The sequence below is a fragment of the Agelaius tricolor genome, unplaced genomic scaffold (assembly GCF_023055355.1).
Source record: "Agelaius tricolor isolate 1412-34295 unplaced genomic scaffold, bAgeTri1.0.p SCAF_9, whole genome shotgun sequence".
NCBI lineage: Eukaryota > Metazoa > Chordata > Aves > Passeriformes > Icteridae > Agelaius > Agelaius tricolor.
The window spans coordinates 142,887-158,595 of record NW_027269269.1 but is presented as its reverse complement, the minus strand read 5'-3'; the positions used below and the strand labels follow the sequence as shown (position 1 = coordinate 158,595).

The 15,709-nt window shown below is 41.8% G+C and overlaps 1 protein-coding gene across 1 annotated transcript in view; it reads right to left on the bottom strand.

The window, feature by feature from the left end:
- The window catches only part of STARD13 (StAR related lipid transfer domain containing 13), a 293,669-nt gene extending 278,731 nt beyond the window's left edge, over window positions 1-14,938 (bottom strand). The window contains exon 1 of the mRNA XM_071433932.1: window positions 14,858-14,938. The gene's annotated coding sequence lies outside the window, so the exon portion shown is untranslated. The remainder of the gene's footprint in view (window positions 1-14,857) is intronic.
- Window positions 14,939-15,709: the final 771 nt, after the last annotated feature.

The following is a 15,709-nucleotide window of genomic DNA, read 5'->3' as shown; positions in this document are numbered from 1 at the left end:
TGAAAATCTTCAGACCAAGCCTGCATCCCATTTTTCTTCTCTATATAGTTTTGCACTTACAGGAGTGTTAGGTCTACAACATTTTCAAAGCATTGTTCAATGTATTATTCATATAAACCCTGGGCTGATGCTAGTCCACACACCCATCTTTGAGGTTAAGCTCTGTGAACTGCATTTTTATATGTAGAGAACAGCTCTGGTCATAATGCCAAGTGCAATAACAATTACAAAAGGAGGAAAAATGTTACCCTCCAATTATCCCCTAAGTACTGCAGAGGCAAAGCAAGGGCAGTGTTTGGGTAGAGCCAAAAGTGAGATCTAAGCCTCATAAGTGGGGAGAGGATGCAGCTGTCCCACAGTATGGCTCTGAGCTTTCAGTTTAGTACACTGTCAGTCTTGCACCAAAGATATCTTAGATCTATGTGCATAAGATTACAATCATTTTAAGTCACCTGTTTTATTTTGCTCTGAAGAGAGATGAAGCCATCTGGTCTCACTTTGGAGGTGACAACCAAAAACTGCTGGTAGCGACAGCTATCAGCTCAGTGGTGAAAAAAACACTCTCTTCTACCAGGGTAACAAGTGACAGGATGTGAGGAAATGGCCTCAAATTGCACCAAGGGGAACTTAGATTGATATGAGGAAAAATAACTTCACTGAAAGGGTACCCAAGCACTGGAACTGGCTGCCTGCGGAAGTGGTGGAATCACCATCCCTGTAAGGCTCCAAAAAAATGTAGATGTGGCACTTGGGGATGCAATTTAGTGGCAAACACAGTGGATTAACAGTTGGATGCTGGATTAACATGGGAGCTGGACTAACATGGAGGCAATGCAGCCACAGCACCCAGTGGGGGAGGCAGAGATGTGTGTCCTGGGCAGAGCTGTGGTGAGGCAGGAAGGTACCAGCTTCTTCACAGCCCCTGGAGAGGAGGACATGGGGAGGAGTAGCAGACAACAGCATGTGAACATGGGCAGGCCTGAGCCAGGGAACAGGAACCCTGCTGCTGGTGCTTTTCCTTAGGTTACACTGGGTATTGCATTCACATCTCCATGTTTCTGTTCATCCTCCCACCTTTTGTTTGTGATCTTTTCAGAGCAGGACTGTCTCCTAATAGGTTTTTTCAGTGACTTGCACTGTGAAGCCCTGATCTTGCTTGAGGCCTCTAGTCATGACTTTAATACAAATGATAAATCAATCATCACCATAAAACAGGACTGCACGAATCCATAACTCCTGTCGTAACTCAGGGATGAAGTGTCAGCAGCTCACAGACATGTGACAAGGTCAGGGAGACCAGGAAAGGCCAGAAGAAGTGAGTGCTCACAGGAGAGAGGAGGTGTTGAATGGCCTTGAAATATTTCTAGTATGTGTCAGTGTTATATCCGTGTCAGTTCAGAGCTGATTTCCTTTATCGATGTCACCTCCTGACAGTGACGTGGCTGGGAAAAGGACTGAGCCACACATCACAGGCACTCACCGAGGTGCAGCTGCATGAAAACATCCACACACAGTCAGAGGGTGCTTCCCATCCTCAGGCTGCTCTGAGGGCACCCAGCTGGCAACCAGGCTTCAGCAAAACCATTTCTTTGTCCTTTTAGTGATGCCTAGAGACACTTACTTGTGTCTCCTCTCTTTTTTTCCTTCTGTCCCATAAAGGAAAGCTATGTGGGTATGTCACGCAGGGGATTTTGATAGTTCTGGAGACTCTCCCTTTCACCTGAGTCAGCTCAGACATACACAAGGATCATTGGCCAGGGAACTGCTTTCCCAGCTGCCATTCCCAGGTAGCCTCTGGGCCCATGGCTAAATTCCCTGACAGACCCCATTCCATGCTTGAATCTGTACAAGTCAACAACATGCTTTGCAAAAGCTGTCATCAGTCTCTAGGGTTACACATTTTTTCAGTGTCTCCTAACCTGTAGAGGCAAGGAGTTTGGGAGACCCAGAGCATAACAGGAAAGATTTGCTGCAGGAATGTGAGGAGATGATGGTGAAAAATCCAGCAGTTCTGTCCATTCATGGCAAATCAAATAAGCATAGAAATATCTTTAAGCCATTTTATCTGGCAAGAAGCCATGCTGTCTTTTCAGCCAAAGTGTGATGCTTGGAGAAAATGTAGCTTCAGTGAGCTGAATAACAGGTGAAAAAGAAGCATGAGGGGAGAGTCAAGTTGTATTTATGGAAAAATATTTTGTCCTTGATGAACTGAAGGATTTATGCTATTCCTTCCCATGGCTTCACAACTTCCAGGCAACAATTCTCAGTCTTCCTCCTTATTCCTGAGATTAGAACTTTCAAAATATTTTTAAGTGTTTCAAAATAAATGTAGTCTTTAGAGCCTTCACTGCAGTAGGCTGCTGAAGGCTACGCTGTCTGTCACATTGGTTTAATGGCTTACACAACCAGGAAAAATCCATCTTGTTCCCAGTTATGACTGCACTGTACGGAACTTCTCTAGTGACTCCTATTTGCCAGATGACATCATTTGTAGACAGACAATTGCAATACAATGGAGTGGGTTTTTTTTCAGAATTTATCATTGTTAAATTTTACATTTGGTATTGAGTACTCTAAATGAAAGCAGGTTCATTATACAATATTGCCAAAATTACGCAGGCTATTGCAAGAAAGAAATCACTCCCAGATTCAGGCCCTGGTATATCAGCAACACCAGAACAACTGCTCTCCTGCCAACTTGGTGGAGTAAATTTCCATAATTAGGATGAGAATTGGGCCAAATAACTTTGGCACAGATGACACAGTAAATCAGATGAACACAGAGAATTAAAACAATGAAGCAGAAGGAGAAAAGCAGGAAAAGTTGAGAAGTGACTTCAAATAAAGAGATGTGAAACAGATGTGCTTGAACCTGAGCAAGGATATGCTTTGGGATAAATGAAACAGGCAGCAGCACATGAGACAGTTTTCCCTGGAGAGCTACCCAGAAGTAAAGTGCTTTAAAGAAGAATTTGAAATCAGAGAATATGTCATAGTCAGTATGATAACACATGCATTAGGCACTGAGAGACACCAGTACAAAAAGTGATCCAGAGTAAAAAAAGGAGAAAAAGTGTTCAAGAAATTAGAAGTCCAGACAGAAAGCAGAAGCTTTGAGAATGTACAGGAACCAGACCTGGAAAAGCTGGACACTACCTGAAGGCAAAAAGCACATTAATCTTCATTAAAAAAAGTAATTACAGTAATTTGGACTGCACTTCAGGATAATGTAAATGGGCTACTGACTTGTTTAGCATTTGAGGCACTGCCATTAAAACATTGCTTGGACATTCTTGTCCTTCATTTTACTGCTGTGACAATGCAGCAGCCCATGAAGCCCCACCACGAGGATGCTCTCTCTAGGCTGCCAATGCTTTTATCTTGCTCTATGAAGGTCAGATCCTGGCAATGTTAGGCCAGCCCTCCATCCTCATTGTAATATTCAGGCACCCTCTGAACCACCCTTTTTAAATCCATACAAAATGCAGCTCTTTGCATCCTGGTTTCAGGAGATCAAATTGCCATCCTCTCTTATCCTCCTCATGGACACAAACTTGTGGTCCTCCCTGCTCTGAGCTCATCTTTCCTATCAAAACTTACAACTATGAGACTGACTATTCCTTACTTGTCCCATTTAACAGCAGCACATTCAACTTCCAGACTAACACCTGCCCTCTGGTTTCCTTTTCCTCATATTTAAAGTTAACATAGTGAACTTTAAACAAACCTTTCCTATATTTGGATTATTTATATAGTTAAAATAATTTTAACTTTTAACATAGCTAACATAGTAACAATCTTCAAAACATCATCTCCAGACCTACTTCTTTAGTACCCTGCAACTCATGCTCATCTGACCGTGGTTAAGCGAATGTGCACTTTCATTCATCTTTCTTCTTTCTACTTTTTATTTCTACTTCTACCTGTTGGTTTGGTGGTTGGTTGTTTTTTGGGCTTTTTTTTTGGTTTTTTTTTGTTTTGTTTTGGTTTTTGTTTGTTTGTTTGTTTGGTTTGGTTTGGTTTGTTTTGTTTTGGGTTTTTTTTGGTTTTTTTGAGTTTTTTTGGGGTTTTTTGGGGTTTTTTTTTTTGTTTTTTTTGGGTTTTTTTTTGTTGTTGTTCTCTTATCTCTCCAGCCCTCAAGTGAGTTTGGAGCAAAGTGGGGCTGTGAAGCCATCTGTCTATCCAGTCAGTGTGCTGCAAAGTCCTCCTACCAAAGAAAGCCTTCACTATGGGCTGGGCTAGGAACTATTTGCTCTCATTACCATCATCTCCAGGAAGGCTAGGAGACATCTGTTGAATATGTGTAATAGGCCTGACTTCCACTTACCCTTTGTCTTTCCAGCTGTAGAGACCCACCCTGATGTTTCATTAAGAAAGTAAGAATAATGACACTGTTTTGTTTTTCCAACTCCAGGCAGCTGCAGAACCTTCCCTAACCAACTGTAAGCCAAGTCTCTTGTCTCTGGAGTCCTAATGCTTGAGAAACCCACTAAGCAGTCTTAGTTTGCAGTTTGTTTCCCTTGTGCTCTGTGCCTTTCAACTGGCTTCATCTGGGATCAGCAATGGAGAGAGATGATGCAGACTGAACTCATGGCAAAGGAATGCAAAGGAGAGAATATCAGAGGAACAAACTAGATACTAGGTAATTTCATTTCTCAGCTGTACAAATTGATATTTTAAATGACGACTACCATGAGCTGCCCTCCCTTTTGTGGATCCCAGTGTTTCTCTTCCTTTATTGCAGTGGCCTACAAGACTTGGGCTCCTCAAAACCTCCAAGAAAAGAAGTCTTTTCTTGGCTATCTTGGCTTTACAAGTTGTAGACAGTGACAGCCCTGGAGCTGTTGGATGGTGTATTTGGCAAAGGCTGGCCTCCTTAACTGACTCAGCCACAGACACCTCTTGGGCAGAAAAGATGTGGGATTTACAAATGGGTGCAGGTCTACCAGGAGAACCAGGTAGATGGTCACTAACATTTTTGCATGCTTTCTAAGCCCTGACAAATTTCTGGAGACTTTCCCATAGTTGTTCTGCTCCCATAGTGTCTCTTGGAGAAAAGATGTGGAGCTGGCCAGAGCACAGAGAATAATACTCCCCCAGGTCACAGAAAGATTTCTTGAAGTTGCCTCCAGCAGACAACCTCACAGAAAAAGGAAGAGAGGGACTGGGAATTAATCACTCCCACTTACACCAGGGCTACATCCTCACTAGCAGGTGTGGCCTTATTTCCATCATTTTCTTGGCAGTTTGGAGGTTTATCATCAGATCGGATTGCTGGCCAGATCATGGGTGGGTGCTGCAGCTCAGGAAGCACAGCACGAGGAGCTCCTCATCCCTGCTCCTGCTGAGGTTGTGGCAGAGTCTCCCTAAATTGTCACACACACAAGGACATGACCTTAAAATAACAATTTTTCAAACATTTTTGAGGAACACAGATTGCTGACAGAGAATTTGAGGGAATCTAAATCTTAGGTGAGGACAAAAATTCTGTGAAGCTAGCTTCAAAAAGGATTTAGTTTGACCATATCTTTAACCTGGGGGTCGATTAAAAGAAGAGAAGCTTCAGTGACTAATTTCTACAGGGTCAGAAATATAACAGGTTATTAAACACACAACCCAAGAGCTGCAGAATCTGACAGAGACATTGTTCTCCCTAAGCATTTGGTAATAGAGTATTTCAGATGATTGAATATCTAATAAAGTCAGAGTCTTTGCTAAGTAGATGGATACCAGAAATATTGCAAAAGTAATTATAGATTTCTATCAAAAAATTCTTGACTCAAAATATTTATTCTCAGACTGAAGCTAATACGCAGATCTCAGCTACAGAAAAAATATTTTAGCTGCTATTTAAAAGGTTTCCAATTTTCTCTACTGTAGTGGCTTCCAATTACAACCAATTTCAAGGTGTAAGTTTTCAGATTGAATATTTCTTTTTTCAAGGTAAATCCTTACCAGTTGTCACATAAAACTAGTTTTCCCATTAATCATGTTCTTATGCTTCTTGGCAGCACAGGGATGCTTATTTCCTTTGCTCCTTCTCAGGCATTAGGCAGTTGGGATATCTGTACCTCTATAAAGTTACAGAGTGGTAAGAAAGGGTCAGAGGAGCAAAAAACAGTGTTAGGGATGCTTGCAAAAAAACCATGCACAAAATTATTAATTTGCTTCTTTGTTGCTATTTCAGCCTGCTTTTTTTTCAATTGATCTTTCAGATCCTTACTCATTCTCTATGAGGTCCACTAGAAAACCAGGGTATGTTTTAAAATCTTCCATACTCAGCTATGCCAGCTAATTCACAGATTGCAGAAAAAAAAGTTCTTTACATCTGTAACTTATCCTATTATCACAGAGGAGCATGCAGCAGAGTTTGTACTCACACTCAAGCTAGTTTATCTCTAACTCTGATTATTTTTGCCTGGTTTATAAAAATGTAATGGATACTCATTTCCATTTAGTTGAGCCAATCCACATCATACAGCACTGCCCATATCTGCTTTGCTTTGCATTTCTTAGTGTCACCTCCTTTGCAGGCTTTATTAACCCTATGCCCTGCCTCAACACACTCCATTTTCCTCTTTGAAACCCCATCTTGAGGACTCATTGCTGTTGCAAAAACTGTGAGAAATGAAATGGCATGGGCTCAAGAGTAAAATAATTAAAAATATTTCAAATATATACAAAGAAAAGATGTTGTTTCATTCTTCTCCTACCATTTGGGTAGCACTGCATTTCTCAGAGGAAACATTTCTGAGAAGCAGAGAGTTTGTGGGCACAAGTGTGTGGCACCTGGGCTGGAGGAAGAGCACTGGAGACCAGTCAGCTCCCACTGTGAATGTGGCTGCCTCTCCCACCTGTGGCTCCAGCATCACCATCCCTGGGGAAAAGGACAGCCCCTGCTCACCTATAAAATGCAGCAAGGATGTGACAGTGACTAGAGCAGCGTGGGCAGCTTAACCTGCCCAGATGTTGCTGAGCAATGCCCACACAGATTTCATGTCCGCACACAGTAAAACACACATGAAGATGCCGGATGCGAGCTCTAACCCTCTAGGAAGACCTGCTAGGATCAAAGAGGATTGCTGGTGGGCTCTATCGTGCTGATTAGCTGCAAAAACATCAAAACCATAAGCAGGATTGTCTTTACCTTTCCCTTATGCACAGGAAGATCAGTCTCACAAGCTAACTGTAAATAAAGGATGCCAGCAGCACTCGTGGTCATAGGGAGCTGTTGCACTGAGGATGCAGGCACAGGGTGTGTTACAAATCGCTGAAAGATGTAGAGTTTGCTGCAGACTGGTGCAAATACTTGAGTGTGTACAGGATCCAACAGGTTTTGGAGGCTACTACAGTGCATATTAAACAACATATTCTTCTGCATCTAAATATGGTTTCCACGTAAACTGAGAATTAGGTCCAAGCCAGAAATTTGTATCAAAATTCCAATTTATATGACAAAGTCCAAGGAGACACATTTGGTTTTGGGATTTTTTTGGTTTTGGGTTTTATTTTAATTACTAGCTATGGAAAGAAATGCTAGCTACTAAATCTTTGCTTAAATTTTCAAGGCACTTTCTCTTCATGCTGTGCTTATATCTAGGGTTTTGTTCCCATTTCTAGCAAAATTTGAGCCTCATAAAAAGCATTCTAACCTCCATTTATTGCAGTGGCCATCAGCTAGCTAGATCCTTTTTTTACTATTATCAGTGGCAATAAGAAATTGGCGACAAAAATTATTATTGTGGCTGTAACTGCAGTGTTATTTAAAAACAGCTAGATGCAGAAGAAATGCAATTTAAATTTAATTGTGAGCAATATTCAGTTCTAGAGCTCTCTGATGTACAATTCATAGCTGCCTAAATTGTAGTCATTACTCTCATACTACAATACTCTTTGTCATAACAAAGGGAAATTACTTTTCTCTCATTTACTTCTGCAAGATTAGTTAATTTGCACTTGCAAAGGGTTTGGAGAAGCATCTCAGATCCATTGAGGTGTTTCTCAAAAGCATCTGGTAATTAAAGTTTGGGGAAATGGAAGTCACCTTCAAAATGTAAAGAAAAAGGACAGTGCATGGATCCCAAGGTGTCATACACCAGTGAAGGGCAGCAATGAAGAGCAGATCTGTCACTGACAGACTGCCAGCCTCGGTGCTGCAGAAACCTGTACTGAGGACCTGCAAGAGGAATGCTCCTGTCTGCAAGGAGAATGCTCCTCTCTGTTTTGTACTGAGCAGCCACTGAAATCCCTGGTAGCATTTGAAATCACTGCCCTGACCACACGTGAGCTGTGCATGCATTTATCTCTATAAAACATCCTTCTATTTGGCATCTCTTTCTGCTGCTATCTGTGTGTTTGCTTAATCCATGTCAGAATGGAGATAGCAAGAGCCAAAAACATGAGGAGGAATGTTATTTTTACTTGCTTGGAAATTCTGTGTGTGCTTTAGCATGTCTGGCTTGGATACCCACATAAGGCATCGCAGCTCCTGACCCTAGCAGCATAATTTAAGGTGTTGAAGTTTTAATGCCCGAATTCCTTGGAGGGGTGATGGAGGAACTGTGTGCAACATTGCCTGAGAGACAACACAGTGCTCTTCCACCACTCCTGAAAAACTGCTTCAGGAAGGCTCACCCTTCTTTTTCCTTCATGTGTCTCCACACATAGGTGTGGCACTTAGAGACATGGTTTAGTGTTTAGGGTTTGACATTGCTAGGTTAAGGCTGGACTCAATGACCTTAGAGACCTATTCCAAACTTTTTCACTAATTCTATGATTCTATTAATGAGTTCTGGGGCATCAGCTGAGATCCTTCTTGCTAAGATCAGGGGTATTGTGGGCAGGAGGTGTGGCTGTGCCTTCTGCAGCCTGTGAGATGCTCTCAGGGGTGAGGGTGCTGGCTGTGGGCCTGGCACAACATGGTACTGTCGCTCCCCAGCCTGCAGGGATTAACACCCACACAGAGAGAGCAAACAGAGGCAGCAAATCTTCTCTTCCCTCCATGAAAATAGTGGAAAGGCCTTTGGAAAATGGGGCATTCAAGAGAGGCCTCAGATTCAGCATGAAGAGTGGGTGGGGTTTTATACCCTACCTCTTCCCTGCAGCCAGGCAGGGTTGCTAAAATTACCTCAAAGTTGAGGTCACGGGTATTTTCTGTAAGTGGAGCAGAATAAGTGGAGTGCAGACACACCATGTAGCTGTATTGTCATGCACTGCGTGCAGCTGGCACAGCACAGCTTCACCTCTAGGTATTATTGCAATTAAAATGATGAAATAGCAACAGCACAGGCATCCTCAACAATGATGTTTATGTTTAGGCATGTCAGACTATGCTGATACCGATATCCCAATCCTATATTGGCATCACAGCTCTCACGGAGTTTTGCAATGTTTTCAATCCTAACCCCTACCAAATTCCAACAAATACAGTCACAGTCCTCCTTCCTGATACTGCTCTCTTGATACAGGGGGCAGAGCATCCTTATCTTTCCTCCCCAGCCTGAGCTGCCTGCAGGTGCTGTTGCTGTGCTTTGGCTCCAAGCATTTCAAAGGCAGAAATTACACAGGAGGGAGTTCTCATCAGAGTTTACAGAATGTTTCAGGGCACCTTAATCATATGTTATTTCTGTTCCCATTAGGTCAATGAATTTGCAGCACTGCTCAGCCCAAAACTAGACTCTGCTCCAGTCATCCATATAAACTTTAGAAAGTGTTTAAAAAATCATGAGTGTTTATGTTGCCTTTAATTATTTTCCATTTCAGTTGCCTGGATTTTCTTTTGAGACAAATTTTCTTGGTTTACATCAAAGCTATAATCCCACCTTGCACAAAAGATAAATCCACATTTGTTTCCAAAAATTAGAATTAGGTGGGGTTAAATTCTGTAGGTTAATAAGGCTAGGCATGAAGACATGAGCACAAGTATAAGGATATAAGAGTGTAAAGATATATACCAGGGTATAACAATACAGACTGCAATTTTCAAACTTTCAGCTTGAGACAATGACAGACAATATCCAAAATTACTTTCCTTTTTCTCCTTTGGCCAAACTCCAAAATATTAAAGTCAGTCCCACTTGTTTTTTTCACAAGCAGTCTTTAAACGCCCCCTCTTTAAAATATACTTAGCTTACCTATTTGTGTCGCTACAATAACATGCCAGCTCTTAGCTCTTTATTCACAGAGGGACAAAGGGAAACCACATTAATTTCTGGTTCTATATGATACAGCCACTGTTGTAAAAGGTAGGGGTTTTTTATTTATATGCCGCTCAGACTCCTGTAATTTCAGGACATAATGCAGTGGCACTAAAGCATCTGGGGTTTGAATGTTGAAAAAGCCAGTTGTGGCTGTAAAGGTTTTGAGATCAACAGTTTTTGGGATCCCTCTAATTTTTCTGGATAGACCTAGAGAGCTTGTGGTCTGGGTTGCCCAGTGGTGCACCTCCCTACAGCCCTGCACATTCCTTTTACATGTATGATCCCAAAAGCTGCCCCTTTGACATATGAATACAGTTGTTTTGGGTTTTTTTTTCTGAGAACATAAAACCAGCAATTTAATTAAGGTCATTTAATTTGTCTCCAAAACAATGCATAATGCATTCATTAAAGTAACTTAATTTGTCTTCAAAACAGAGTATTATTCATTCACCCTAAGGCATGAAACACATAGCACAAAGGGCAAAAAACATCAGAGGTACACGATTCTTACTCATACCCTCATCTTTCCCCTTGACAGCTTTTGTGCTTTCTCATTTTGCGCTTCAAGGAGCATTTGTGTTGTATTAGCACCAGTCTGTTTTTACAGTGCTTTCCTTTGCCCTTAACTCCCTTCCTTTCACACATTGCTTCTGGACAGTTTCTCCCAGGTGACTCAGAGGCCCCAGTTTTGCAAAGCTTTTGTGAGAGTATAGTGTGATACTTCTCAGTCCTGAAAAAACAGAGATATTAGCAGTGTTGTGACCAAGGTGTTATCTTTTAGGTCCACAGACCTCCTAGACTTTGTGGACTCTTCTGCATGTGCTCAGCTTCTCTTCACCTGCTTGATCATTTTCAAAACCCCTGCTGACTAACTGCACAATAAATATCCTCATCTCACAAATGCACATGTGGAAGCAGAATATTAATTTTTTAAAAAAATTAATCAGGCACATTTTTCTAGTTGCCTAGTGGAACTACTTGTTCCAAAATAACAGCCTGTGATACATACCTATTATCAGTAAAAAAATACTACATAATACTAGTTATAAAAAGTAAGCTTTTAAAAAACTTTAAAGTTTTCATAATTTACAAAAAAAATTTAATAAAAATTTTTAATTAGGCTGAATACATCATATGAGTATTTTGTAAGGTAAACCTTGTGCCCATACAGACAGAATTTAGTAAGATCTTTTAATTAATAGAGTGCTGTTGTTGAGAATGTGCCCACATAGCACAAAAATATCTGATATGTAATGATAAAAAGTACTTCAAAAGTAACTATTTTAGCTACAGTTCAGCTGAGTCTCAGCTTCATCTAATCCCCACTTCTGTGGTAGATATGAACACACTTCATTCTAGGAACTTGGGAAATGCCAGAGAAGAACAGGCCTGTTGGCTTCACTGGTGTGTTTATTTCTTGGTGATACTGAATGTTTAGAGACGTGTGTGTTCCTGGAAGTTCTCACAGCAGGTAGTATTTGTAATGAATTCCTTAAAATCTGAACATACCATGTTCTTGTTTGCCCTTCAGAGTAACTAGGAAACCAGCCTCACCCCAGAGGTGTCTCTCCCCTTCAGATCTTTTTGCAGCTTTGGCATTTCCAACTAGCTGAGATGAATTGCTATTGGTAAAAATATCACAGAGTTCAGTTCTTTAGCTGCAGCAGGACAGCTATAAACTGGATATTTCTGACCAGCAATATCAGTCAGAGCTGGCACTCCCATTTGAAACAAAGCCAGCTAATGCCTCTGGGATGAATCTCGGGAGATAGGACAGAGCCTGCAGAGAGCCACACAAAACCTCTCTTCTCAGTAGTCCAGGAGCTCTGGACTGTCCTAGCGTGCAGAACAGGGAAATCAAAACTGTTGCAAGGAAGCCCCACCTACAATACAAAATGACCCCATTAGTCTCTCCATGACAAAGACCTGGGAGTTATTTTGCTGGGTAGGTGGCCATGGGAACAGTGTGGTTATCATCACACAACAGAGACGGAAACCAGAACTTTCTCTAGGAATGGGGAAGCAGCCTCCAGGAGTATCACAGGGAGCAGCACTTTCACAGCAAGAAGCCAAGCTTCCTAAAACAACATCACCACTACAGAACATCACAAACATAAAAATTATCAAGGAAAATCTAAAATCTTTCCGAGCAGGAAAGAAAATAAAGAGTAACACATACATTTGTTTTCTTGAGATAGATGTCAAAGGTTAGACAAGATACGAAGGCACATAGCTGGATTTAGCTTCAACCTTGCATAGACTGGAGACACAAAGCTGAAGTTCGTGGAATAAAAGTGAGATTGCTCTGTTTAATCTTTGCTTTTGGAAGAAGCTGGAGGTGAAAGCACAACTGAGAGCAGGCAGGACCATCCTTCATGCACAGCTGCAGTAACTCTTCGTTCATCTCCTTGGCCAGCCTGGCAGGGATGGCAGCTGCCTGTGTTGAGCCACATTCCTACTCTGGTCACACTGGAATAAATCCAGAGTCATGTCATTGACTTCAATGAAGTTATTCTCTATTCATGCTTGCTAGCTGAGAATCTGGCCCATTCTGCCTAGCCAGCAAAATCTAATAGAGAAAATACTGCCAAATTAAGGGAACAAGAAGAACTAAACTATGTGACATGAAGAGGAAACATTTTACATTATAAGGATTATAGAGGCTCTTTAGTTTAAGAACTTTATCAGCATTTAAAGGACAGTTCTATATCTAGAAATGCATTTCTATATATGCCTAGATTTTCTTTTAAGCCTCATTTGCTGTTTAGAAAGTGAAAAGAAAATGTATTGATTTTAACATTATTGAAATGAAAATGCTGCAGTTTGTTCAAGACAGAACACTAATTCATTATATATCTATGAGCAGGATGCTTCCATTTAGGATTTCCTCCACATCAATTAAGAAGGCCTCTCTGATCAAAGTATGTTGAATTTCATTATTTTCTCTGTGGGACCACTTTTCTGTTCATGCCAAATTCAGTTTTGGGAAAAATACTGTGTTTTGGTTTGCTGGGTAAACCCAGGTTGTTCCTGCTGTCGTGACCAACAAAAGATGGAGAAAAAGAATCAAGGTAAGGGAAATTTATCATCACTGTATTATTTCCAATAAGTTCTGATTAATTCTTGGCAGGGTTTGATGATACAGTATATCTGACTTTAGAGAAGCCAGCAGTGTAACAAAAGCTCTGCAACCAGTAATATAAGAGCAGCAAAAAGTTATAGGTTTACTCCAGCAGTTCATTTCTTAAAGAAATACTGACATTTACTCTTTAGCAGGCAATGGACAGAATTGCCTCACTGCCTGTTGTACTGAGTGGGTATCATCCCATGTTATGTGCTCTGACTAATGCAGCAGAAATGCACTTGTAGGCCCACACCTCATCTGGATGCTGTTTGTGTTGCTGCATGATCTGGAGGCACCCAGAAGGAGAATGAGTGGTGATGGATCCACCAGGGATGGGGTTTCTGCTATACCTACTTAGCAGTAACATGCCACTTACCCACAATTTCCACTTAACCTTTGGATTTCATCTGGACTCACCAGAATATAAATTTATAAACTGATGCAACACCCTGGCCAAGAAAGAGAGACATGAAGAAGAGAAGAGAAACATGCCTACTTACTAAGGAAAATGTAAGTTAAATTGAGAAAGGTGTCGGATTGTTTTGGGTAGCTAGAAAGAGCTGTGGAACAATCCAGACAGGATTTAAGACAACTTTTTTTTTTTTTTTTAAGAGCATGTATCTCAGCTTGCACTAACATCAAAGTGAATCAAGAAAATTTGTAGCATATAGCTCTTTTCACACAAGATTGTATATAAAATAATGCCCTAGGATGACAGGGGTCCTGTTAGACCATCCTGGACAGTTCCCATAAGGAATTGAAAATATCAAAAGCCTGAAGTGGAAAACTGCCTGCTCAGGTTTGGACTCCTGGTCTGGGTATCAACCCCTAGAGCTCTCCCACAGAAATTAATTTCAATATTCCTATGCAAGAAAGAGAAGGTTATTAATATTTCAGCTACAGAAATGATCCTCCTGTGCTAGTGCAATGTATCTGTTAGAATTAGTTCTGTAAATCTGCATCATAATGGACAATATTCTCTAAAACTAATTTCCTGCAATTATCATTAATTGGCCAGCTTTCTAACACCTGGTACCAACAGATTTTTCATCTAGCAAGTGCAGTGCCACACAATGGTAACAGCAGGTTTTCACCTAATCCCTCTCCATACACAAGCAAACATCAAATGTGCCTGTAACAAAGACACACAGACCAGCCTGACATTTGCTGATAACTCCCAGGAGATTCTCCCTCAGTACAACTAGTCCTGCTCAAACAGCTTTACCAGTGGAAAAGATGATTTGAAATAATTTCAAACTATACTAATTGCACTCACTTGAAAAGAACATGCTTCTCTTCCTCAGCGTGCACATATATTAGTCCAGCTGTAAGTGCAGCTAACACTTTGCAAAGTTTTCCAAAGCAATAATTATTTCATCTTAGGAGAATTCACAACAGCTTGCTTGATAATGAAGTTATGCAGATACATATACTTCATGCAAAGTTGCACACACACACATTCATGCACACGCAAAATAAAATTTAAAAAAATTTAAAAAGTAGGCATTTAAAACTGCTTTTAAATTCCACTCACAGTTTCAAAGTTCAAGCATAAAACTTCTTGCCTTGCATCTGTAGCTCCAAGCTGTCTGTAAAGATAACACAGTCCATCAGATATCCTGGTTTTGTTTCCGTGCATAAAAATATCATCTGTGACAGGCACAGGAGCTGGCTTCAAGGACCAGCCCCTTCAGCGGAGCACACCAATCGGGAGGCCCGGGAGCACATGTGGAAAATGTGGAATGCTGCTTGCCTGCACGCCGGTCGCGGCCACGGGCAGCATCTGCTCTGCGGGACACGGAGAGCTGCCAGACGAGCTCGGCTGTCACGGAAACACCGCACTGGAGGTGCCACGGTCCCGGCCGTGCCCGGGTGTCCCAGCCCAGCCCAGCCCAGCCCAGCCGAGCCGCGGGAGCTGTCACGGAGCACCTCAGTGCCGCCGCTCCTGCTGCACCAGCCGCGGGGACACCTGAGCCTGAGGCCAGGCGTTGTGCCTTGCCCCTTCCGACGTTATTCTTTAATGGTTTAATTAAAATAATCTCCTTTATCGTTATATTTAATGCCTCTTCACTTTTTGTCTTAGCTGCTATGCTAACCCCATTTAGAGTTTTATATTCCAAACCATGCCTGTGGAAAAGTCCTGGGCATTGAAAGCCCCTCATATCAGGGGGGCCGGCAGTGCTCCTCACCCTTTGGGTCAGCCTCACCTGGGATTTCCTCCCTTTCCTGAGGCCACAGGGCTGTCTGCCCTCAGGCTCCCCGCTCCTCCTGCCTCTGCCACAGCCGCCAGGTTTGTTCCGTGCCAGCTCCCCACATGCAGCTCTGCTCTGTGCCTGTCAGCCACAGAGGTCATTTTCTTCTTGCATCTGTGGTGACACTCTAAGCA